Raw genomic sequence first — 27,022 nt, forward strand, 5'->3', positions numbered from 1 at the left:
ATAATTTCACCTACGCGAGCTCTCTGAACATCCAAAATTGTTGTTTATCTTAGAAATTAGAAAGAGTATCTCCTTTACTTTCTCTCACTTTGATCCCTCTAGGGTTTTCCTTGCTCTTGGTTTGCATGATGAATTTAGGGGTTTAAGTTATCATCAAATTAATTTTGGTCATCAATTTGTTTAATTTCTTGTTTCATTAAAATATAGGAAGAGTATGTGCTTGAATTTGAAAGACATGGTACAACTGGATATTCAGAAAATTGATAGAGATTTGAGAAATGAGACGGAAATAGCTATTAGCTTGCAAAAAGAGAAGGATAATTGTATATACAGGCAGCATGCCAGAAGAAACAACTAGATAACATAGAGGAAATCATTCCTAGGAGTGGGATCCTCTCCCAAAACCATTCCATAGATTTGAAGTGATAGAATTATGGAAGAATGTATTGTAGGGCGAGGACATTAAATGATATATGGAGTGTGGCTATGCCTTATCCACTGTTAGTGAAAGTAGTTGTTTCAGCAGTAAGAATATCTAGTATTAACACTTGGGAGTCTTGCCAAAATATATTGGATATTGTAGTTGTTCCTGCCATAAGAATATCTAGTATTAATACCCCTAGTAGCTATCCAGAATATATTGGATATTGTAGTCCTGCCAAAATTGTCTTGAGCTGTGGAGACGGGGTCCTCATAGGGAAACTATGCCAATTCATGTTTGGGTGCATCCATGTCTGTCTCAGTTGGGATAGAAATTGGAATATTTGTATGAGAAGACCGTATGAAGCTAAGCATGGTCCTTGGTGATTGTCATGCAACTGATTCATCTGCTTTTTCTATCTTGTCACCATGGAGAACAATGTTTGATGCAGGCAGTTGGGAAGTCTTATGCGCAGAATTATAATTCCTAAGTTGGAGGTTGCATTACAAGAGTTCCAGATAAAGCCTTCGTCAGAATCTTGATCATTTTGACTGGGTTATAGCATGGACTTGTGCCATTCCAATTCGTCTAATGGCCAATCTAATGGAAAGGTTTTTCTTTGTCAAGTGGTTGCAGGTTTTGTATCATTGGTTGTGTTCAAATCAAAACTTACATGAAGTTCATCAATGGTATATAGGATAAAAGGGAGTCCTTCCACCAGAGCTACAGTCACATAAAAATATTAGGTATCAATTTACACGACAAGGCACTTGAAGGCATGGAAGTGTTTCAACCTGGCTTGAGGGAGAACCTTAGTTATCTTATGGGACAGGAAGCAAAAGCAGTTTGAGGCTCAGTAGAGAGCTACAACTCATTCTCAGCAGCAAGCAACCACATGAAGCACTACTCATACAGATGGTATGTCTACTGGTCTGGAGATGACTTTGAAAGAAGTGGTAGAGGCCCATGCTCAGCATCATAGCTTGCTATTAAAGTCTTGTTCGTCTAAGAATCAATTTCTATCTATAATCAGTTTGTATTTATGTAAAATGCCAGCCAACAGCTGAATAGGACAAAGTTTAACTCAGTTGCTGGAATCATACATTGGAAATTTTGTTAGTATTTTGTTACTGGGTGGTTCTTTTCACATAACACCTTAATTTCTTTATGGTGTTATTTTAATTGTTCTTCAATCTAGCCACCCTATTTCTCTTTTTTCTTTGTGAATGTACATGCCCATCTTTGAACTCATGGTCATGATGTTGATTTTTCTGTTTAGGTTGCTAAGTCTCCAGATGGCAATGGTGGAGTATACACGGGTAGCCTTTTGAATATCTAGTTCAACATGCTGATTACTGCTTACTCAATTGCATACTTTCTTTTCTTGGATTCTTATTTCTATAGTTTGGTTTTTAATTGTTTGTAGCATTGAAATATTCAAGATTGTTGGAAGATATAGCATCAATAGGGGTTAAGTATGTGGATTGCTATGGAGTTGACAATGCATTGGTAAGATCTTTTCTTTGTTTCCCTTCATATGATTAGGAATTTTAAACCTCGTGCAATTTACTAAATTAAAATGTAGTGATTAAGGTCTTGAAAGTAGGTTTGTGTAGGTGATCCAACGTTTTTACAATATTTTACTGATAAAGGTGTACCTCCTGTTGCAAAAGTTGTTTGTAAGGTTTCCACATGCATTAATACTGGTTAGTACTTGATAAAGTTGTTATTTTTCTTGTGTTGAGTTCTTTAGGTGGATGTGTTTGCCAGAATACACAGATACTATCTGACGTGTGGTTGTGAGTGCGCATGAGAGTGAGGCTGCATGTATCTCATTCATAGAATCTATGCCCTCTTATGCCAACTTAAATAATCCCAAGATATTCGTCGTTTGTTTTATCATTTCATAAAAGTATTTCGTTAGGCTGCATAATTTAAGTTGTTGTTTTTTCTTTTTTCCCTTTTATGTCTAATGTAAATGATTACTTGTTTGTTAAGTCTTGCCCTACAGATTTCCTGCAGAAAATGGAATATAGATGGTTCAATGATGAAGTGCAAACTGTTCGTATTTTGTTCTATTTGTGGGTTATCCCAACATGTATTGAACGCCTGACTGGTTTTTTATTTTCAACATTTATTTAGCAGAGTGGTAGTTTCAACAATGTTTTTATATCCTTCATTAAAATAATTGGGATTCCTGTTTTCTAATGGTTTTTTATTTTTGATTCCTTAATCCAATTGAAATTAGATATATGGGATATGCAAATGGAAAATTTGGTAGAGCTTCGCCTTCCATGTTTGTGGCTTTCATATCTTCAGGGAAGGATTCTGATTATAAAGAAAGAACTCTAATGAAGGAGCAACTTGCTTTCTATTACTTACTTGCAGAGATCACTAGAGGTACCTAAATATTTGAATACCATATTAATCATTTTAGTTTGTGTGCTAATTTGTTCTTCTGTATGATTGCAGGGTATCATGGTTTTACTCTTTTGATGGTATGGCTTCTAGAGTTTTATCCTTGGTTCAGAATCTTCCTACTGGGTGTCCAGCCACGTTTTATTGTATCCATAATCTTAGTGAAAAAGCTAAGATACTCTGCACTGATGTTTGCTCTCACGAGGTTGATATATGGAAAATTTGGCAGGCAGAGTCGGAGCTTTCTAAAAAATTCATAGATTTGCTTTTAGGACTTGTTTCTCTAGTCGATATACAAGTAAGTATTAACCTGTTCAGTTTACTAAACATTCTAATTTATTTCTGATATCCATTTGGATGTCCATGAATATAGTTCTGCATAAAAAAATTACAAATGAAAGCCAATACGATTTTCTAGTTAGAGGTTGTTTTGTAGAACCAACGAAAAAGAAATAAAGAAGCTTTGTTGATTATGCAATTCTAAAAACAATGTTTTGATGTTCTCTGTTAGTTGATTCTTTTTTTATCGAATATTGCAGTCGGTCAGCAGAGGACGTGAAGCGTTTTTTAGCCTTGTCAATAAGGAGGTATGATCAAGCTTGAATTATCAATTATGTGCAGATTTTATTTTAGGGATAAGTGAAATAGGCTTAAGGTTTTTGGAGAAGTACCAATGTAGGCTCAACGTTCACAATAGCACCAATGTAGGCTTAACGTTTACAAAATAGGCCTAAGGTTTATAGAAAGTATCAATTTAGGCTTCACGTACAAAATAGCACCAATATAGACTTAACGTTTACAAAATAATACGAATTTAAGCTTAACGTTTATAAAATATATTCAATTTAAGCTAAACGTTCCTAAATTCCATGGCTCATGTAATATATGCAATTTTATTAACGTTTAGCTTAAATTGGATATATTTTATAAACGTTAAACTTAAATTCATATTATTTTGTAAACGTTAAGCCTATATTGGTACTATTTTGTACGTGAGGCCTAAATTGATACTTTCTACAAACCTTAGGCCTATTTTGGTACCTTATGTGACGTGGCGCTGAGTTAGCAGACTTAACGGATGACGTGTCACGTTCTGTTAGTAATTCCTAAATTGATGCTATGTTGTAAACGTTAAAAATAAATTGATGTTATGTTGTAAACGTTAAGCCTATATTGGTGCTATTTTGAACGTTGAGCCTAAATTGGTACTTCCCCAAAAACCTTAGGCCTATTTTAGTACCTCCATTTATTTTATATTTCCTACCATAAGGAAATGTCCCTTCGTATGTGCTAATACTAACTCCTAATTTGCTCAAAAAATCATCTAAATTGTTTTTTAGGGAATAGGTAGTACTTTAGGCTTGAAAAGATGCATTGACCAAGAACCAACTCCAACTACTTATATTATACGGACATAGTTGAGTTTAGTGCTATGGAAGAAGTCATCCTATTTTGTTTTTGGTTAATGCTTCCAATCTCCATGTTTAATTGTTACTTAATCTCCATGTTTAATTCTTATCCAATTTCCAAGAAGAGTTCAAATGTTTTGTGTTAGGAATTTTGCAACATTGTGAGATACATGTGTCAAATTTTAGTTTATAATTTTCTTTGTGGATTTGACTATAGACTATAATCTGAGTCTTTGATTGAATTGCTTTTTTTAATTGGTATTTACATCCATGAACTTCAATAAACTGACTTTTTTTTGTACTAATCAAAATTTTGACATTTATCATTGTTATATCGTTATATGAAGCTTTGAATCTCATCACCTGCATTATTTTGATTGAATTAATTGCTCCTATTAATAGCTTATACTCTTCATCGGGAGTTCCTGTACTGCCTGGGTGGGTTGCTTTTGCGGGAGACACATGTGTCGAAAGGTGGCAAGGTGTTGCGAGTCAGGCTTCAGATATAATATCTATGTAAGTAAATTTGATATTATTATTTGTTATTCTTTTTATGGCTTGCATCAGTTTTATTCATATCATGCTTATATTTGTATTTTATGGATGCAGGTCTCTGAACAACAATTTTTTAAGCGAAGATATACCAGACTCTTTGTATTCGCTTACATGATTGATGAATTTGTAGGTTCTTATGTTACTAAAATGGAATAGAATTGAGAGATTTTGTTTTTTTTATGGGAGTCTGTTTGTTGAATTTTTCTGTTGAATGGTAGAATGATTGATGTTTACTTATTAATTTTTTGTTTTTTGTGATTAAAATTTTAGATTTTGTTTATTTTTTATGCTTTTGTTCTTATTGAAATTAATGTAACTTTGTTCAATCCAAAAGTTCTTATGACAATAGCAATAATTAAAAATTAATTCAAAATAAATTGCTAAAATTTGATCAAGTTTGTGACGATTATATTTGTAGCTAAACAAAGTCTTTAGCTACAAGTGTTCTATTTTTGTCACGGTGACACGGCTGATCGCGGGACCTCACAGGACCGCACAAATTCGCCCCTAACGAATGGATGGGGACCATTTGGCGCCTTACTGCAAGGGGGAAGTTACACTAGCCTCTTTCGAGCGACGAATGGACTCTCAATAGAGGTTTCGTAGAAATTACCCAAAAGATTTGCAATAATGCTTATGAATGCATACGAAAAGAAACAATACGATCCGTCCCCGTTATAGGTTTAATACACGCCTTTCGGAATCAAATTTCTCGCTTCCCCAGCAGAGTCGCCACTTGTAGGTGTCGCGGCCTCACCCGGAAGAACCGGGGGGTGGACACCGTTGACGATAGATGCTGTGATTGGCGTCGAAAGCAACCAATTGCGGAATCAAGCTACTCGGCAGGGCCGGAGCTCGGAGTATGGAATAGTCGCCACCCACGAATGGGAAATGAACACCGATCCCTTGCGGGAGACCGGTGAGGGTTCGGGAAATTTGGGTACGAGCCGAGAAGGCTAGCTCCTTTCCGAAGAAAGGCTACTAGGCACCGCGACATCGCCCGGTTCTGAACCACCGGCCTCCTACTTAGCATGTTAGGCGCTAACAGACTAATCGCATATTTCTTTAAGTTTAAAATTCATTTGAAACCTTTTCTTTCTCGTTTTAAAAGCCGTTTTGAGCATATTATTGAAAGCCATATTACTAAAGAATCACCCATTTTACATGAATTAAGATATGTAGAAGAAAGAGGGAGATAGGAGGAAGAACTGATTTATTTGCAATGTGAATTGTGTCTTAAGCCATACATTCAATCTAAACTAATCTCACTCCCTGAAAAGAAGGTTTATTTACATGGTTCGTACCTTAATCGCCGTTGGAACGATTTAGATACGTTTCAAAACCCCGTTAATTTACATGCTTTTCACGCAATCCTTCAGGGCCCTTTCGTGGTTTTTATTTTTTAACTTATTTGAATCAACCGCTTTAACCGTCTGTTATGGGTTTTCATCACAGGTCCTCCGACTCGGTGTCTACAAATGTTAATTGGGCTAAACGTCATCTTTCTATTTTGGACAGGTGTGAAGCGCGTGGTTCGTCGGAGTCGACTCCTCATGTTCTTCATGATTTCCCAAAAGTTATGATTATATGGAATGATCTGATCCCGGTGGCAAGAAGACTTGGTTTCTTTGATAGTGATTTTCGTGCTTGGATTCGGGACAATCTTGAAGTAAATGATCGAGTTCATGCTATCCGATGGCTGATAGTTTTCGTTGTTATTTGCTGGTTGGTCTGGCGCTGGAGGAATAGTCTAGTTTTCAAGAATGAGGATAATGATAAACACTATAAAATTGATTTCCTCTTACAACAAGCTTCTGAGTTTAATCGGGCTAGTGTGCATGGCGTTAGTATGCCGCTTGGTAGGTGCAAGGTGATAATTGGGTAGAAATTAATTACAATGGGGCAAGCATAGGGAACTCGAGCTTTTCATCTTGTGGGGGCCTAATCCGTGATTGGAAGGGCCAATCTTTAGGCGATTTCGCTTGTAATTTGGGGGTGTGCACTGATGTGTTAGCTGAACTTTAGTGTCTCTTTTATGGCTTGAGCTTTTCTTGGAAGCTTGGTGTTATCATCGTAATTTATAGCCTTTTTAGTATTTAATTACTAGTTATTTTGTACCATTTTAATAATGGTTTTTGTATACTTTCTTCATTTTATGTATCTAAGCCACTTTGTGTGTTTTTAGGCACTTTTGTAAGGTTTTCGGCACAAATAACCAAGTCGGGGATTAAGGCGACAACTCGAGAGTAAAAGGGACTAGAAAAAAGGAGTTTTAGTGACATCCAGAATGCACTTCGCCGCGGATGGGTGCTTTAAGATAAAAGTCCAATTGTTCACACTATGACAGATTTGACACATTTGTACAAATGACTAATAATAATAATCTCCAAATTTGAAGTGTAACAGGCCGAGAAAACTATCCCAAGTTGATGAACATGTTGAAGTCTATGATTCCTTTCCCACTTTTACACATTTCAAATTCTAAATTGTCAAAGTCTTCCACCACCCTCTCTTAAAGGCTGAATTCAGAAGATTAAGAGTGGGTGACCATAAAGAGACTTGGTCTTTGGAATTATGTGTGTCATTTTACTATAAAAGGAGACCTTGGGAGCCATTTGAAGACACACCAAGTTTAGGCTTAATTATTCCCTCTATAATATTATTTTGTTGATTCTTCTCTTTAAGAATTAGTTGTTTTTTTTATTGTAGTTGTTGTTATTTTTCTTAAAGTGTTGTTTGTGCAAAGTTCATCCAATAAAAGTAAGTTTTACATTACCGAAGAAGTTTGTTTGGCAAACGTCATTACGATTTCTTCTAAACTTCAATCTCTTTTATTACTATGAACTCCATTATCTATCTTTCTAAGGTGTGTTTTAATCTAATTATGGGCTAAAACCCCCTTAACTAAGGCTAAAAGCGAATCTTAACCTTAATTATGTGGTAATTATATTTAACCTATTTAAGCTATGTTTATCCTTTTTGAGAACTAACTTATGATTCTTAATTCTTGTAGGTGATGGGCCCAATTCCTACTTGAATATAATTAATCATTTATATTGACTGTGATTAAATTGATTAATCGAAATTCATAAGTTGGACCTAATGATCATTTAGAGTGGTTTATTGGTTTTTCAAGGTTTTTCATGAATCTTATTACAAATCTTAGATTTATTACTTGAGCCAGACTAAGGGAAAGTAATAAATCGAAGGTTTGGAACTAAGAAAACTTAATGCTTCTTTGGATTAATTACTTGAGCCGGACCAAGGGAAAGTAATTAATAGAAAATTTACTCGAGCGGTTTTTCTTGAATCTTAATCACTTTAGCCGGACTAAGGTAAAGTAGGTTAAAAAGGTTTAGATTAATAAAATTTAATGTTTCTCTATATTAATTACTTGAGCTCCAAGGGAAAGTAATTAATCGAGAGTTTAGAGCCAATCTCGAGAATATATTAGTTAATAAGAAAAATCGTTATCTTAAAACGGATAAAACAACTTAAAAGGGGTTAAGTGTTATTACCAAGCAAAGAGGTTTAGTGAAGCTAGAAGCCTTAGTTTTTTTCAATATAAGTAATCTCTCACTAAATTTGTATAATTTTCATTTCATTTTTTGCTTAAGCCTTGGCTTGATTGTCCAACAAACTCTGCCTTTTGATTGTTTAAATAATAGATAGTAAGCAAAAAGATTAGTACGTATAATCACCATCCTTGTGGGAACAATACTCTACTTTCACTTTATTACTTGATACACGAGTAAGGTACACTTGCCTTCACATGCACGTATACGTAAAACGTGCATCAAGTTTTTGGCACCATTGCCGGGGATAGTAGAATTATAATATTAATCTAGTCGAACTTCTATTAATTTAGACGTTTAATTTTTTTTCTTTTATGAACACAAAAAGTATAAATTGGCATTTATTATTGTCTGATCCTGAAATTGAGCGTACTTTCTATGGGAACTTGGCTAATCAAAGAGCAAACATAGCGCAAGAGGAACGTTCCATTATGGGTCTACTCATTCCAAACCGTATGGACATGAATTCAAGTATAGTGGAACCTACCATTGAAACAAACAACTTTGAGATCAAGTAATAAATAAAATAAATAAAATTTATCATCAATTCAGTTAAAAAGAAAAAAGAATAGGAGCCAAGAGTCAATAATATCACGAAGATTTTTTTTTTTTTTTGATAAAATGTCACATATCATTTCATTAACTTAATAATACAAATATAGCACGAACGAAACAAAGAGGAATAAAACCTCCATCCCATATAGGTAAAAACCCACAAAGGGAAGAAATAGATTACATAGAGCAATATATAGACTACAATGAGCAATAAAAGAATACAAAGACCGAAAAAAGAAAAAAAGAAAAAAAATAGTTTACAAGCGTAGATCTGACGAAAAAAGAAGTTCAACTGTAAATCTAACACTAAAAACGAAAACGAAAACTAAAATATAAATGGAAGGAGGAAGAAGGAAGACAGTAGACCTGCAAGGAGGCGGTGGTAATAACGGAAAAAGTTGATAAAAAGGGAAGAAGAAGCTTGAGGTGAGGAGATGAAGAGGTTGGGAGGCGGTGAAGAAAAAGACTAGGGAAAAGAGAGAGGAGTGAGAAAGGTCTTCCTGAAAGAGATAGCAGAGTTTCTACTATCACGAAGAATTACACTTTAATTTGACTCGACCACTCCATCATCAATAGCATTGACTAAAAGTGTTTTGTTTAGCTATTTGGATGAACCATTCCTTAACTGTTTCTCAACTACATAACAAATATTGACTTCAAAATTGACCAACTTTTAATGGATATTTTCCGTTCTTTCCTTTCCCTTTCCATTCTAACAAACAAACACTAATTGAATCTTAACTAAACTATATTTTACTTATAATTTTTTTTTTTGTTGTTTTTTTTAGAGTTGTTTTTTTTTTTTAATTATGTAAAAGGATAATATATTAAGAAACGAAAGAGCTGATAGAAGTAGGAATAGTTTGGAACCATTCTCTGCCAGCAGTTGAAATTTAGTCTAAAGGTTTTTTAGTGACTTAAATTGGGGTTGAGTATATATATGTTGTTACTAAATGACCAAGGCAGATGTTCGATATACATAATTTATAAATGCATATACATAATACGTAAGAATTTGATGCGGGCATCTTCCCACTAACAACGACCCCGAAGCCAAGGGATGAGGAATTTAGTGTCAAAGCTAGCTAGGGCTATGGAGAGCCATCCAGGGAGGAAGGAAGCAACGACAGTCATCAAAACACGCGGAGCGTGTCTGTCGTTACGCGGAGTGTGAAGAGCTCCAATCCGGGAAGAGAGTACTGATACAGATCGGTTTCGTCTGAAAGTTTTAATCATAAACTAAAAAAGATATTTCTTCTCTAGTTTAGCTAGAAAGAGTGAATCCCTGGTTTTATGGACTAAATCCATCGGAATAAGAAATCCTCATTGTTGAAGATGAAAAACCTTAACAAAGCTTCTTGAAGAAGATTAATATTTGATTGATAAAAACTTAGGGTTTACAAAGGAAAGAGATGAATTTATATCATCTCAAAATCTAACTAAGGAGTGGTATGATTGTAAATAGGGAGTGGCAGTATTGTAAATAGGGAGTGGCAGGATTGTAATTAAGGAGTGGCAAAGGTGTAATTAAGAGGTGGCAAAACAATAATTAGAGGGTGGCAGAACTTGTTCCCAACAGTCAGAACTTGGAAAGGAAGTAATCTTCAGCCAGGTATGCCCCGCGTCCATGAGGGCATGCTTCGTGTAATCGACCTCCTGCAACTCATTCGCTCAGAAGGTTCGATCCAAGCTCCGCATTTGGCCATATACGCCCCGCTTCCATGAGGGCATGCTCTGCGTAGTCGAGCTTCTGAAACTCATTAGTCCGAAGGCTCGATCCAAGCTCTGTGTGGCTGATGGTGCGCCCCGCGTGGATGACCTTCTGGACTCTCTTCCCGGATTGGGGCTCTTCACGCTCCGCGTAACGACAGACACGCTCCGCGTGTTTTGATGAATGCCTTCTGCTTCCTTCCTCCCTGGATGGCTCTCCATAGCCCTAGCTAGCTTTGACACTAAGCTCCTCGTCCCTTGGCTTCGGGGTCGTTGTTAGTGGAAAGATGCCCGCATCATACACTCTCTCTTAAAAAGAACTTGACCCTAAGTTGCTTGCTATGTATTGATGAGACGTGTTCGTTGTGAACGGGCCCAAGCCTTCAAATCGAACCAAGGTGTTGTTCGAGATGAATTCAATAAGTCCACTCCACATATTGCTGGACTCACCTTCTCCTCACGGGTTTTTCCCCATATCTCCACAAGTGCCTCACCCCGGACTTCATCTTTCGTGGTACTCATCTCCCAATCTCCACCAATATCGAATGCTCTACCAACATCGAATGGTATGTCTTGAATAAATGCTTGGATGGTCTTCCAACGCCCCTCACTTCGTTGAACGGACCACCATTGGACCCTATTGATCTCCCCATCACGAACTTGAGGAATCAACACCATTGTCCCGACGACACGTATCCACCCAATTAGAATCAATCCCACAAATACTCTTTAAAACCCCAACATGACCTTGAGTCAAATATGTCCGGACCTCAATATACCTCACGCTATCAACCCAGATGCTAGGCTCAACCTCCACTCGCTCATAGCCAACCTCAAATGACATGTCCTGGTGTCATATATCACCCCAAATTGGAGCGATCCCCTGAGTACTCTTCATAACCCAAACATGACTTTGAATTGAATAAACCCGGACTTTGCTATCACTCATTCCACTAACCCGGCTACAATGCTCAATCTCTCCTTCCCCATGGTCCACATCAAACAGAATATCCCGACGACATTTGTCAACCCACTTCATAGTGAACTCAAACACACTTAGATTAGCTCCTCCCTCACCTTGGGTTAACAATTCCAGAACTTCAAGACCTGCAATTTTACTAACTTGGCCATTACTCCCCAAGTCTTGAATTTCTTCTATCTTCTCGAGAAAACAGCCGAACAATGACGAAAATTTCCGTCACAAATCCTTCATTTCCGTCCCAAAATGACATTTGTGACGGAATTTATGACGGATCGAAACCGTGGTTAAATCGATCGTCGCAAATTCTGCTTACGTTTGTTGTGATGGAATTTTGAGACGGAAAGGTGACGGAATTCCGTCACAAGGGGAGATGAAATTCGGGACGGAAATAAACGTTAAGACATCTTAACGCTTTTACAGACGTCTTTACATCACGCCTTTATGACGGATTACAAAGACGAAACAAAACGTCTCAATCTTTATTCTGTCACAAATTATCATCCCATTACGACATTTTCCGTCACAAATATCAAATTCCACCAAGTATGAATATCGTCACAAATTCAATTTACTGACGAAATTCCGTTCAATATAATGTTTTCTTAATATTAAATAATGCATTTAAATGAATATATATATATATATATATATATATATATATATATATATTAAATATGAATATAGTATAAACTAAAATATATTAATATAAATAAAAAATATAAGATCATAATTACAAAACTAGGCTAATTAGTTGCATATATAATATTCTAATAATCTAATAAAATGTTTTTAGATCCTAGCCTTCAAAATGTGGAAACATCCTTGCCAATCTAATATGTTCAAGTGTCTTTTCAAGGCCATACTTTTGCATGGCTCGCTGGCCCATTCTGAATCCATCTCCATATACTAGAGAAGTGTCAGATTCAGTTTGATGCTTGAAAAATTCTCCAACCTTTCTCTCAAATGGAGATCTTGTGCCCATTTTGAAGATCTGAAAACAGAGGAAGATGCAAGATTGGGATTGAGCTGAGTCTCTAAACACATGCTTGCAAGCACCTGACAGATACCCTCTTCATCATCTTGACTCAGATGTTGGAAACCTTAAACAATTCAAAAAAAAAAAACAAAATGAAGCTAGGATCACCAAAATACAGTCAACAATTGGGGTATCCTTTTGTCAAAAGAAATTGCTATCATATATTACCACAATTTATGTGAATGCTAAAAAGAACATGAATTAAAATAGATATAAATATAGGTACCTCTAAGTCATATCCATGCATGCATCATCTCATTGGCCAGAATTGATCCAGTAAGCAACCTGCATGAGAAGAGATATCAAGAAACACCCAACTAATAGTTACATATCCAAAATTAATAGGGCTCGTGCAAGATAGGAGTAATATTAAAATCTGCACATGTCCAATATATACCCCACTTTTTACATGGGTTTATCAGATGGACTTCTTTCCTTTTTTTTTACCAAGACAATATATTCTTGTTTCATTGCTACTCCACATGCTCGTTTCTTGTCATAGTTCTTGTTATAACCAATGCTTTTATTTACTTGCAACTCATATTTCATAGAACAATAAATTTATATTGTTTACTATACCTTCGGTAGAAGTTGAATAGCAAAAATATATAAACATAAGATATACCTTGGGAGGCCAAACAATATGAGGATTGCTGTCACTTCACAACCGCATGTCAATTCGTAAGGCTCTGTGACCAGTCCTGAGGCTCGGCTTCCTATCCCAAACCTTGACCGTCTTAATATCTGATCATTCAAAGTTGTTATGATACAATTTTCCCACCAATAAACACCTAAGTGCACCAGAATCCATTCCAATTAAAAATGCCCAATAATGGTGTTGAAAGAAGTATTTCTTACCCGACTGATTGTTTGTTCTTCAGAAAGACAAAGTCCTATGGTTTTTAGCATATGGTAATAGCCTTCCCCGAGAAATAATCTTCAAAATCTAGCTATATATATATATAGGGGAGGGATCAAGTGAGAACCCTCCCTTAGATGAGGACACTTTGATAGGTGAGAACCACCTAAAACTACACCGTTTTACTCATTCCAAAACCAACTGCTACTCTAATGAAAAAATCGCGTGATTCACTCACAGCAAAATCAGGAACAAAAATCGCTCAAATCCCTCACATCCTCTCCATCATCGTTCTTCATCATCGTTCTTCATCAGCGATCTCCATCATCGTTCTCCATCATCTTCTCCATCATAGTTCTCCATCATCGATCTTCATCATCCTCAATTAGATCGACCTCCTTCCTCATTGTTCCGTCATTAAACACTCAAAAAATAATCTGAAATCGCAAATCAGATTAAGAAAAAAGGATCTACAGTCAAAGAAATAGCATCAATCAGGTAATTTTATCTCCAACAATTATAAATGAATATTAAATTGTGTTCTGTTTTTTTATGTTTATAATTATTCAGAAATTGCTTAAATCTGAAACAGATTGGAAATCATTCAGATTCTATTCTGAAACAATGGAATTGCATGATATAATAGACAATGATCTACAAGAGAATGATGATAACCATGAAATTTCTCTGTCTTCAACTATTGAAAGAGGTACATGTGTTCTTCATAATTTCTCTGTTCTTCATAATCTAAAAAATCTTGTTCTAAATAATTGTTCATGTGTTCTATAGATATTAGTACATATTATTCGTTTTTTATTTATAATTAGTTGTAAAAATTGTTGAAAAAATAAAATTGAGTGTATTGAAATATAGAGTTCACTACGTTCTTCAAACTGTACCTCATGTTCTAAACAATTGTTCATATGTGCTATATATTATCACATATGTTCCAAAATTGCATTTAAATGCAGTGTCAAATGAAGAGCAGCCAAATGATTCTTCCACTGCAATTATATCCTACACTCCACAAGTAGAAATTGTCCTGACTCCTGGAGGAACAAAAGAATGGAAGCCATGTTGCTCTCCGGAAAAAATACCTATTGTAGGAACAAAATTTAATACTATTGATGAGGGTATTGAATTTTACAAAGCATATGCCACTGAAGCAGGATTTAATATTAGAAAATCTACAGTGAAAAAAAGAAAGAACACAAATGTTGTGATTTTTCAATACTGTTTGTGCAATAAAGCAGGCCATAAGCAGAAAAAAAATGTTGAAGATACTGAAGGACATAAACCGAGAAGAAGATTAATCACACGTGTTAGATGCCAAGCACAAATTGTTTTAAAGTACTGCAATGATGGAAAATATATTGTCTATCGTTTAAAAGAGGAACATACACACCCACTTTACAGTCCACGTTGTATGAAATTTCAAAAACAGGGAAGAAAACTGACAATACTACACAAGAAGTTGATTGTTGATAATTCTAAGGTGAGTCATATTCTAAATTTACTTTCCTAACAACATCTACAATGTTTTCAAATTGTATTTACTTTCTTTATAAAATCTGTTCATGTGTTTTGTGTAGATGAATGTCGGACCCGTAAGAACATACAGGCAAATAAAAGAAAATGTAGGAGGATACAACAATGTAGGAGCATCTAAGCAAGATTTCAAAAACTTCCACAGAGATTTAAAGGCTTACATTTATGAGTCAGATGCCCAAATGTTTATTGACATTTTCAGCAAGAAAAAACTTCTATGGTCTGCTTTTTTTTTCGACTTTGATATGGATGAAGACGATCATCTCTGCAGAGCTTTATGGGCAGACCCCATTTGTAGAAAAAATTATGCTCTATTTGGTGATATGGTATCTTTTGACACAACATACCAAACAAACAGGTATAATATTACATGTACCAATTTCTTATTGCAATGTTCTAAATATTAATTGGCATGTTCTAAAATCTTATTGGCATGTTCTAAAATCTTATTCTTATATTCTTAAAAAGTTTTCTTATTTACAAATATTTGTATATTATTTCCACAGATATAACATGATCTTTGGCCCCTTTACTGGAGTAGACCACCACAAAAAATGTGTTACGTTCGCTGCTTGTTTCATTGCTAAAGAAGATATTGCATCATTTGAGTGGGTTTTCAAAACGTTTCTTAACGCAATGGGAAGCAATGAACCTATATGCTTAATAACAGATCAAGATCCAGCAATGCAGATTGCAATAAAAAATGTTTTCCAAAAAACAGAACATAGATTCTGCATGTGGCACATTATGAAAAAGATGAATGATAAAATAGGTAAGCCTTCCAAAGCATTGTTTACAATTAAAAATTTTACTACTTGATTGTTCTACTATATGTTTTGATCACGTATTAAATTGTATGTTCCAATATATTATTGGCATGTTAAATTTTTTTGTATATAATGAAGATACTTACTGGTTTTTTTAATAGGTCGTGCAATTATGCAAGAAACCAATTTCTTAAAAAGGATTCAACCAATTGTCTGGAGTGTTGAGATTGAACCTGAAGAATTTGATGAAAAATGGAAAGCAGTCATTTCAGAGTTTAATTTGGAAAAACATGAATGGCTAGGTCAAATATTTGAAATCAGAAAAATGTGGATTCCAGCGTACTTCAGGGACTTATTCCTAGGAGGAATTATGAGAACTACATCATGGTCAGAGAGCGAGAACAACTTTTTCACTGCTTTTACAAATTCTCATTTAAGTCTTGTAGAATTTTATTTGAGATTTGATAGTGCAATGGATGCACAAAGGCATAACCAAGCTCACAATGACAATGATGTTAAACATAAAAGACCTGTATGCAAAACACCAATGGGTATTGAAAGACATGGAGCTGATGTTTATACAACTACTGTCTTTTATGAGTTTCAGGAAGAGGTTTATAATGGTTCTTTCTTTTGTGGAATAGACGGATTCTATAAACAACCTCCTTTCGAAATTTACACTATCAAAGAGCAAAGGACATCAAAAAACTTTCAGGTTATGTACAGCAACATTGAAGACGAAACAAAATATTCGTGCAAGAAGTTTGAAAGACAAGGCTTACCATGTAGACACATGGTGTGGGTTTGGAAGGCAAAAATGCTTGAATCAATTCCTAACAGGTATGTTCTTAACAGATGGACTACATTAGCAACAAGTCAAAAAAACATTAATCTGCACAGAAATCTTATGGAAGAATGTGCTGCTACAATTGATAAGAAAACATTGATGAATCAACTATGGTCAGAGATTAATGTTTGTGTCTATTTAGCTCAAGGTAATGATGAAAATATAAAGGATCTTGTGAAGAAGTTTCAAGGAATCAGAATGGATTTAGAAGCTAACATCACTCAAAAAGACACTGAGAAAAACAGAACTCTTACAAAAAATCAAGACATTGAAATGTTGATTGGAACTAGTGTACCAACTGAAATTAATGTCAAAGCACCAAAAATATCAACACTACAACAAATCATCACTTGCGCCACAGTTAGAGTCGTGGCACAAGTATAATATTTCCGTGGCTATAGTATTTAGCCACGGAAATTCAAAATAAGCAGGTTGGGGAGTCATTGTCCGACTTTGTGAGTAGGTGGAGAGCTAAGGAGGCAGTTATGAAACAGAAGCCGTCGGAGCAGGATCAGATCCGGCTGGTAATTGGCAATACTATGCCATATGTTAGGAATGAGCTGCGGTGTATGCCTTTCACCGATTTTAATCAAATGTATAGCTACGCTTTGACAGTTGAGGGGGATGGAGAGCCGAAAAGAGCTTATACTAAATGGATGAAGTCGGGGTATAGTGCCGGAGGGCCAAGTACTAATATAGAACCTACCGCAGTAAAGGTGCTTGAACTCAATGCTATCAAGAAAAGGCAGTTCACCCAGTTCGATCAGACTTATGCCAAAGTTTTTGAACGATTGCAGAAAAAGGAGTTACTGAAAGCTCTTACTCCCAAGAACAAGACAGGACCCACACCACAGATGATAACCAATGGGTATTGCAAGTTCCATAGTAACTACGGGCACACCATTGAAAATTGTGAGAGGCTAAAGCATGAGATTCAGGATTTGATTGAGGAGAAGAAGATAATTGATCCATCGTCAGTGAACCCTTCCACTAGGCTTAATCCCTTGCCTAACTATAGGGTAAGCATGATTGGACCTGGGCTAGAAGGAAACTTGATAGTAGGACCCTTCGGGGAGGATGAAGAGGAGCTGTTAGACTCCGATGAAAAGATAAATGTGGGAAGTGGATTGCATGTATCCGTCTTAGGAGAAGGACTAACAGAGGAAGTGATAAATGACAAAGGAAAATCCAAAGAAGTGTCATCTCAGAGGGTCAGGCCTGTGTTAAGTTTATTCAGTGGGGCAGAAGATCCCGAAGCCCATTTGTTCGGGTATGTGTGCGCTATGTTTAGAGAGCCATATGAGGTGGAAGATGTTGCTCCGTGGTTCTATCTATCGCTAGTGGGTGAACCTTTGAGGTGGTTTCAGTTGCTACCTGAATCGACTAAGCATGATTGGTCACTGATGTCAAGCTTGTTTTTGATGAAGTATAGAAAAGCCAAAGCACAAGTGGTCAAACATAGCGCGATGCAAATTGGGCCTATCAAACGCCCGTTGCCAACTGTCAGCAAGTATAATGAAGGCAAGGACCCCATGGAGCACCTGCATTTTTATCTATCCGCTATGGGTCCCCTGGGCTTCAAAGAGGAGGAAATTACGAGTTTGTTTTGCAACTCGTTGGCAGGAGAATCACTGGTGTGGTATATGTCTCTTCCGATGAACGTTAAGGTGAATTGAGCTGAAATGACTAAGAGATTCATCAAGAAATACACCGCATGGGGACATCCAGAGGAAATGCCTGAGTCATCTGATGAGGAGACACCTGAGGCGGTATTGACCATGGCTAAGTACAAGGGAGATGAGAACCCCATCGATCACATAAACCGTTTTCGTGCCTACATGTATGACGTGGGACTCTATCGAAGCGAGTTGATTCAGCATTTCCCAAAGACACTCACAAGGGAAGCTTTGATGTGGCACCGAATGCTCTCGGGGAAGAAAAAATGGGATTGGGGATCCCTTATGGAGGCCTTTGTACGGAGATATGAGACATACATTCCGTGGACAGGGTTGTTGGAGGATTTAGAAAGGATCAAGCAGTTTCCCGAGGAAGCATTCGTAGATTATGCAAGAAGATGGAGGTTTGAGTATGCCTCGTGTCAGGTCACCTTGAGTGATAAGGAGCAACTCACGTGCATCCGAAAGGATGCTATTCCACTTGTGGCAAAGAGGTTGAGCAGGGTGTTCTTGAAGGATTATAACGAACTGATAGGTTGGGCTTGGTATGGATCGTCGGACCCTTCTTATGCAAATCCGAACGTCCCTCACGTGATGGATCTGATGGTCGTAGATATTTGGGGAAGTTCCTCGGACGAGGAAGGTATCAATCAGAGAGCTCCAGTCAATATCTGGGACGAGTCTGATGAAGAGTCGGAAATTGCTGTTATGACGAGGTCGGACCGAGTGGCCGAAGGAAAGGTCCTGTTAGGATTTGAGATCTTCAATGATGTTACCGATTGGGGCAAAGGAAAGGCAAGCTGCTTCATAGAGGAGATCATGATGCTTGACCTGAATGCTGAGGAGCAAGTTATCACTGCAGAGGCAACCGTGGGAGCGGTGGATTAACCAAGCACCTCCAAGGCCCATGAGAAACCCGAGAGCCCCGATGATGACAACTATATTACCGCTTTGTTTGAATCTGATGATGTACTCGCCAAAACTATCAATGAAATGAATTCTGATTTTGCTTACTTGCTTGATGTTGATTCCGATCATTCCATGCATTCTCATTCATATAACATGCCTACATTTGAAATCAATGCAATAGAAATGTCAACTTTCAATCTTAGCACGGATGAAAATCCTAAACTTATGCAAATTGCTCAAGAATTAACTACTGAAGAGAGGAAAGAATTTGAGAGAATAATTAAAAAATACGAAATAGTGTTTGCTTGGACATACGAAGACATGCCAGGAATTGATAAATCCATCGTAGCTCATCGTATTCCAACATACCCCGATGCTCAGCCTGTAAAGCAAAAGCTCTAACGCATGAGGCCAGAATGGGCAGATAAGATCAGAGAGGAGGTGAAGAAACAGTTAGAGGCAGTTTTTATCAAAGTCATCGACTATCCTCCGTGGGTGGCAAATGTAGTGCCAATCGCAAAGAAAGACGCTAAAGTGAAATCTCAACAAGGCTTGTCCCAAAGATGAATTTACGTTGCCTCACATCGATGTGTTGATTGACAGTGTGGCGCCCAGCGTCTTGCACACGAACGTCGATGGTGTCATGGGATACATGCAGGTTTAGATGGCCGAGAAGCACAAAGCAAAGACCTCGTTCACTACTGAGTGGGGGACGTGCTGCTATAGAGTTATGTCGTTTGGTTTGAAAAATGTCGGGGCAACTTATCAGCGAATGGCTACGGCACTGTTCCATGATATGATACACAAAGAGGTGGAGGTCTATGTGGATGATATGATGGTCAAGTCAGATACAAGAGAAGGGCATTTCGTGGCACGTGAGAAATTTTTGGCCCGAATTGAGGAACTCAAGCTAAGGTTGAACCCGAAGAAGTGCTTCTTTGGCGTTTCATCGGGGAAAATCCTAGGCTATGTAATCAGTAATAAGGGGATTGAGGTGGATCCCGATAAAGTGAAGGCCATACAGGAAATGCCGGCACCGAAGAATGAGAAAGAAGTGAGAGGATTCCTGGGGCAGGTTCAGTATATCAGTCAGTTCATAGCACGACTCACCACAATCTGCGAACCAATCTTTAAGCTGCTGCGAAAAAATCAACCGACGGTTTGGAACGACAAATGACAGTAAGCGTTGGAGTGCGTCCGGACCTATTTGACTAATCCACCGATTTTGAGACCGCCAAAACTCGGAAAACCACTCCTCCTATATGTAGCGATCGAGGAGCGATCCATTGGAGCAATGTTGGCCTAGGAAGGGGACATCGGTGTGGAGCATGAGGTGTATTATCTGAGTAAAAAGTTCTTGGAATACGAGCTTAAGTATAATATGATCGAAAAGACATGTGTGACAGTAGTATGGCTAACGAAGAAGCTTTAGCACTATTTTCAGTCTTACAAAGTGATCATTATTTCCCGGATGGATCCCGTGAAGTATCTGTACCAAACTCCACCCTTAACGGGGAAGTTGGCCCGATGGTGGTTGCGTTTGACAGAATTCGACATCGAATATGTAACGAAAAAGGTTATCAAGGGGAGAGCCGTGGCAGAATTTCTGGCCAATCAGCCCTTAAGTGCGGAAGAAGCCCAGGGAAATTGGGAAGTAATGGAAGAAAGGTTGTGCCCGTACCTAGATCAGCTAGGGGGGTTGGCACAGGGGTTCAGCGAGTGCCGCTTTCATCATATTCCTCGAGCGCAGAACCAAGCAGTGGATGCTTTGGCCACCTTGGTGTCAGTATGGGATAATCCACAGAACCTTGCCTCAAAGCCGCTGGTGCTGAGGAGGTCTCACAAACCATGATATGAAGATGTAATGTTGTTAGAAGTGGATGAAAAGCCTTCGTATTTTGACATCGTGAACTTCATGAAAAGTGGAACTTATCCAGCAGAATCAGAACTTAGGGATCAGGCCGTGATCAGAAGGTTAGCCCAACAGTTCGTCATCCATAATGAGTTGCTCTACAAAATGCACGCCGACGGATTATAATTGAGATGTTTAGACAAAAGAGAAGCCTGTGAAGCGATGGAGTCAGTGCACTCGGGAATTTGTGGAGCCCATATGGGAGGAGCAGTGTTAGCAAAGAAAATCGTAAGGCAAGGCTTCTATTGGCTCACCGTGGAAAGAGATTGCAACGAATATGCGAAGAAATGCCATGATTGTCAAATCCATGGAGATTACAATCACCTGCCCGCTATGGAACTGCACGTGTTGGCACCCGTTTGGCCGTTTGCAGCTTGGGGCATTGATATCATCGGCGAGCTGAGGCCTAATGCGTCAAACGGACACAAGTTCATTGCAGTGGCCAATGATTACTTCACCAAGTGGGTAGAGGCCGAATCGTTTAGTAAGTTGCGATCTAAGCAGATGAGGTAGTTTATCGAAAAGCATCTAATCACCAGGTTTGGGGTGCCTCATCACATGATCACAGATAACGGGGTCCAGTTGCAGGGAGAAGTGAAAAATCTATTCCAATAGTATGGTATTGAGCACCACAGATCTTCTCCATACCGTCTGCAAGCTAATGGGGCAGTGGAGGCGGCAAATAAAAACCTTAAGAGGATACTCGTAAAGACTGTATAGTCACATCGGAATTGGCACGAGCAGCTTCCGCTTACTTTGTGGGCCTATCGCACGACTATTAGAACATCTACGGGGGGCAATGCCATTCTCCTTAGTATATGGGGCAGAAGCAGTTTTGCCGATGGAGATTGAGAAGCGATCGTTGAGAATCGCGATAGAAGCAGAGGTTCCTAAGGCAGAATGGGTGAAGAAACGGTATGAACAGTTGGCATTGGTCGACGAGAAAAGGATGGAGGCCCTTTACCACGTGCAGCTATATCAAAGGAGGATGGCCCAAGCCTTCAACAAAAAGGTTAAGGTCAGTCCTATTAAGGAGGGGGACATGGTGCTGGAGCAGATCCGAATGACGCACACTAACCCTAGAGGCAAGTTTAGGCCAAACTGGGAAAGACTGTTTCTCGTGAAGAAGATGCTAAGAAAAGGGGCGGTAAAACTAACCACGATGGATGGCATTGAGTTCTCCGAACCTACCAATCTGGATAGACTTAGGAAATACTTTTCGTAAAAAAAAAGAGAAATAAAAATTCTCGATAGATTGAAAACCCGCAAAGGGCGATCTATGCAACAATAAGGGACATCCAATGAGTGAAAACCCAAGAGGGCGCTTATTTGAAAATTCCGGGATAATAAAAGGAGAGTTGACAAATCGCTGGGATCTGAAAACTGAAAAAAGGTGGGTCCTGGTAACAGTAGTTATGCCTTGAGCAATTACAAAAATAATGTATAATTGGCTAAGTATTTCTGTTGTTTGTAAATAAATAAAGGCATGAATATATTTGAAGAGAATGATTGGAATAGTTTTAATCGACTGAATGCATTGTATTATAAATCATGAGTTATACATTCCCTTTCTCTAACTACGAGATAATAAGCCTACACTGATATCCACTCTTTTCCATATATACAAGTTATACATCGGGATGATACAAGGCAAAACAATGACAATCATATCAATGCGGAGGAAATCCGAGATCCCAAAAGTGCCCTAGTGGATCAAAATCTCTGAAGTAAGTAGCCCGCTCCTCAGCTAAGGCCTCATAGGCAACTCGACGGGCATCCATAGTCGCCCGCCAACCCTCATCCGAAACTCGCCGGCTCTCCACCGCAATCCGCAAACTCTCCTCAGCAACTCACCGGGCCTCTATATCCACACGGCTCCTCTCCTCGGCTGCTCGACCTCACTCCTCCCAGCTAGAGCGCTCATCCTCCATATCCCGATAACGACGTCCGATTTGAGCATCATCATCCCGCAGTGAATCCTCTCGCCCAATCGCCACGTTCTCTTGTACTCTCCGATCAATAGAATAGAGGTCTCCCTGTAAAAAAAATAATAGGGAAGCAATGTAAAAAAAAGAGAGAAAAATATATATACATTCATTCATAATCATGTGCATACATATCACTACACTAGGTTATACAATAAAAATACTCAACAGGTGACGGGCGTGACTCGAGTCAAGCCGCACGCAGAAATTCTCGGATAGCTCCATGACATTCGTGCAAGTCTAGGCTGGCTTCGATAGGCAAATTAAAATTCGATCTATGGGCACAGGCCCCGCTACGGACTGCGGTCTACGTCATTATCAATTGGCACAGGTGTAAACACCGAGTCGGAGGACCTGTGACGAAAACCCACGACAAACGGCTAAAGCGGTTGATTCCATTAGTTAGGAAATTTAAAAATCAAAGGGAAACTCGGAGAGCCGGCATGTGATAGCCCCGCTAACAAATTCAGCATCTCTTGAGTAAGGTCGGGCACGTTCATCGTCATATCGATAAATGAGAGGGCCCCGGAGGTCGAGCGTCGGCCGATGAATGACCAATGTCGCTCCTGGCAATGATCGTCGCTCCGTAAATAACGGCGTGCGACGCGTCGAGCACCCGCCCGACGAGCCGAGCGTTGGGCGTTGCCCGTCGGACGGTGGGCATCGCCCGTCGAGCGTTGGGTAGACGCCCAACGTTCGTTGGGCGGACGCCCAACGACGTCGGGCGGACGCCCAATGATGTCGGGCGAACGCCCAACGGTGTTGGGCGAATGCCCAAAGGCTGTTGGGCGCGCGCACCCAACAGAAGTTGGGCGTTCGCCCAACCAAAGTTGGGCGTTCGTCCAACTAATGTTGGGCGTCGCCCAACTCCCGTCGGGCAACGTCCAACCTTCGGGATCCGTGCCTATAAAAGGCACGGATCCCCATGCATTTGGGGGACAGGATTTTTTGGAGAGCTTCTCACTCTAAAACATTTTTTAGAGAGAGAAAGTGAATTTTTTGGGAAAAATATTTTTTTTTCTAAGAAAAATCAAAAATTCCTAAAAGTTAAATATTTTACCAAAATCATAAAAACACCAAAAAAAATCATAACTCGTGGAATCAACCGACATTGGCCGCAGATACCGATCTTGAGGTATTATCCGATGAACTAGACTCGTTTTATTTATTTCAGTTATTTATTTATTTATGTTATAGTTTTTATTTATTTATTTTTACATATTTTTAATTAGAATGAAAATGTATTATACTTAGTATTTCTTTTTCATTGTCATTATTATACATATACTTAGTTATATAATATAATATCTTTTACCTTTTTAATCTATAAATATATCCTTATTTTTAGATAAAAATGTATATATATATATATGCATATTCACCCTTCCTTTTTGGCATTTACATATACATATTTCAAATTGGTTTTATTTGATGAATTTTGGGATTTAAATGGTTCATTCTTGTGAATATGTTCAAGTAAAGATCAATTGAGTGAAAAAGGGGAAACAAACCATAAAAAAGAGATTTCAACTTGATTATTTAAACTAAAGATTTTTTACAGATTCCAAATGTAAATAAAAGGTTTCTTTGGGTTTTTTTACCATTTTCAAACGATTTCCAAAATATCAAGTGTTGAAGCCTTATTCCGTTCCAACGACGGATTAAGCAAACCTTGTAATTAAAATCATTTTTTTACTTGTAAATAATGAAGTTTTGAATTGTTTTCCTATCCAAAGGGTTTTGTACAAAAACAAACGGACTTGTATGCTTAATCATGTTTTTTTGTTAAAGCTTCTTATCTCACGTTTTCAAACGCTCGAACCGTTCCAACGGCGATCCGAGTAGAAATCATGTCAACGGGGTTTCGAAACGTACCTAAATCGTTCCAACGGCGATTAAGGTACGAGCCATAAATAAATAAAAACTTGTTTTTGGGAATGAGGTTAGCTTAGAATTAACATATAAATTGAAGCATAAAACCACACTGTAAATAAATCAATTCTTACCTCTATCTCCCTCTCTCTCTCCTATATATTTTAAATTTATGCAAAATGGGTGATTCTTTACTAAAATGGCTTTCAATGACATGCTCAAAACGGTTTTCAAAAGCGAGAAAGAAAAGGTTTCAAATGAATTTTAAACTTAAAGAAATATGCGATTAGTCCGTTATCGCCTAACACGCTAAGTAGGAGGCCGGTGGTTCACAACCGGGCGATGTCAGGGGTGCCTATAGCCTTTCTCCGGAAAGGAGCTAGCCTTCTCGGCTCGTACCTAAGTTTCCCGAACCCTCACCGGTCTCCCGCAAGGGATCGGTGTTCATTTCCCATTCGTGGGTGGCGACTCTTCCATACTCCGAGCTCCGGTCCTGCCGAGCAGCTTGATTCCGCGATTGGTTGCTTTCAGCGCCAATCATAGCATCTGTCGTCAACGGTGTCCACCCCCCGGTCCGCCCGGGCGAGGCCGCGGCACCTACAAGTGGCGACTCTATTAGGGAAGCGAGAAATTTGATTCCGGAAGGCGTGTATTAAGCCATTAATGGGGACGGATCGTATTATTTCTTTTCGTATGCATTCATGCGCATTATTGCAAACCTTTTGGGTAATTTCCGCGAAACCTCTAGCGAGAGTCCATTCGTCGCTCGAAAGAGGCTAGTGTAAGTTCCCCCTTATAGTAAGGCGCCAAAGGGTCCCCATCCATTCGTTAGGGACGAATTTGTGCGTTCATGTGAGGTCCCGCGATCAGCCGTGTCAGCATATAGTAGCCTTAGAAGTTGCCATAGGATTACCCGTTACTATTTTTTATGTGATAAATGAATCAATTCGTGTTTTCAAATTGCCATGATACGTGTCTAATCCTAAAATATGTAACCGTGTCCCGAAGAAGGCATATGTTCAGGAAATACGTCGTGACGTAAGCACGTATTAGTACGAATCGGTTTGGTATTAAGGATAGTTATATCTCGATTCAAAAGACTATATTAATGATAGACGTTATTCACATTCTTTAAATACATTGGGATAAAACGAGATTATGACAAAACGAAAACGAAGAACATTTCTGTTTTGAACGACCCCGTTGTAACGTAAAGAGTTTTTCAAACGTGGTCTGTCCCTTCCAAATAAAAGACAAGCTCTTACGTTATACCTTGCGTTGTTCTAAGGAGAAATGGACGTATCAGTAAAAGTGACTAAAATAAAAAAAATAATAAAAGTAAAAATAAAAACGACCAAAATCATTCCGTATCTACGATATATGTCAATCCCGAGAGTAGTTAAAGAAAATGAACCAATGCCGTTGAATACGTGCCTCGAACGGGTATATACGCCATTTAAAATCACGAAGCCAAATTAAGCTAAACCGCATAATTGCGCCATATGGACGAGACTGTGGGTTTGACTAATGGCTCGATCATTTCGACCGTTACCAAAACTACAAGAAATATGGCCCGATCTGCATGTTTGCTTAATTCGTGCCTAAATGAAAGGAATGGTAATATCCCTGCTTCGAATAAGCGTGCGATTAAACGAAACGTTGATTTTCTATAACCACGCTAGGATGATATATCCCGTAAATTGGAAGAAATAAAAAGTTGTTGCTAGCCAAAAGACAATCGTACGCTCGAATAAGACTCGCCGTCTTTTCACGTAGCCAAAACGAGCAAACGTATTCTTGACGCTAAAAACAAACACGTTACGCGATGAGTCCGTTCCCTAAAATAAAAATCCAAAAGTGATATCATCACTAAACGAACACGTGGTTGCGTCTCTCGATAGATTCAAAAAGATCCCGTCGTAATCCAAAAATCGAGACACGAACCCACACGAATAAAAGGGGACGAATCATTGTCAATAACGAATG

At 38.3% G+C, this 27,022-nt stretch overlaps 2 long non-coding RNA genes and 1 pseudogene across 2 annotated transcripts; all 3 read left to right on the forward strand.

Moving 5' to 3' along the window:
• Positions 1–235: 235 nt before the first annotated feature.
• LOC136229748 (septin and tuftelin-interacting protein 1 homolog 2-like) lies at positions 236–1,488 on the forward strand (annotated as a pseudogene).
• Positions 1,489–1,720: 232 nt separating this feature from the next.
• Positions 1,721–2,792, forward strand: LOC136229468 (uncharacterized). The gene is made up of 3 exons (XR_010689118.1): positions 1,721–1,740; positions 1,848–1,930; positions 2,670–2,792. It is a non-coding gene; the product is annotated as an uncharacterized lncRNA (long non-coding RNA).
• A 210-nt stretch (positions 2,793–3,002) lies between these two features.
• LOC136229371 (uncharacterized) lies at positions 3,003–4,740 on the forward strand. The gene is made up of 3 exons (XR_010689087.1): positions 3,003–3,137; positions 3,379–3,426; positions 4,651–4,740. It is a non-coding gene; the product is annotated as an uncharacterized lncRNA (long non-coding RNA).
• The last annotated feature ends 22,282 nt before the right edge of the window (positions 4,741–27,022 follow it).

This window comes from Euphorbia lathyris, chromosome 5, assembly GCF_963576675.1.
Source record: "Euphorbia lathyris chromosome 5, ddEupLath1.1, whole genome shotgun sequence".
Taxonomy (NCBI): domain Eukaryota; kingdom Viridiplantae; phylum Streptophyta; class Magnoliopsida; order Malpighiales; family Euphorbiaceae; genus Euphorbia; species Euphorbia lathyris.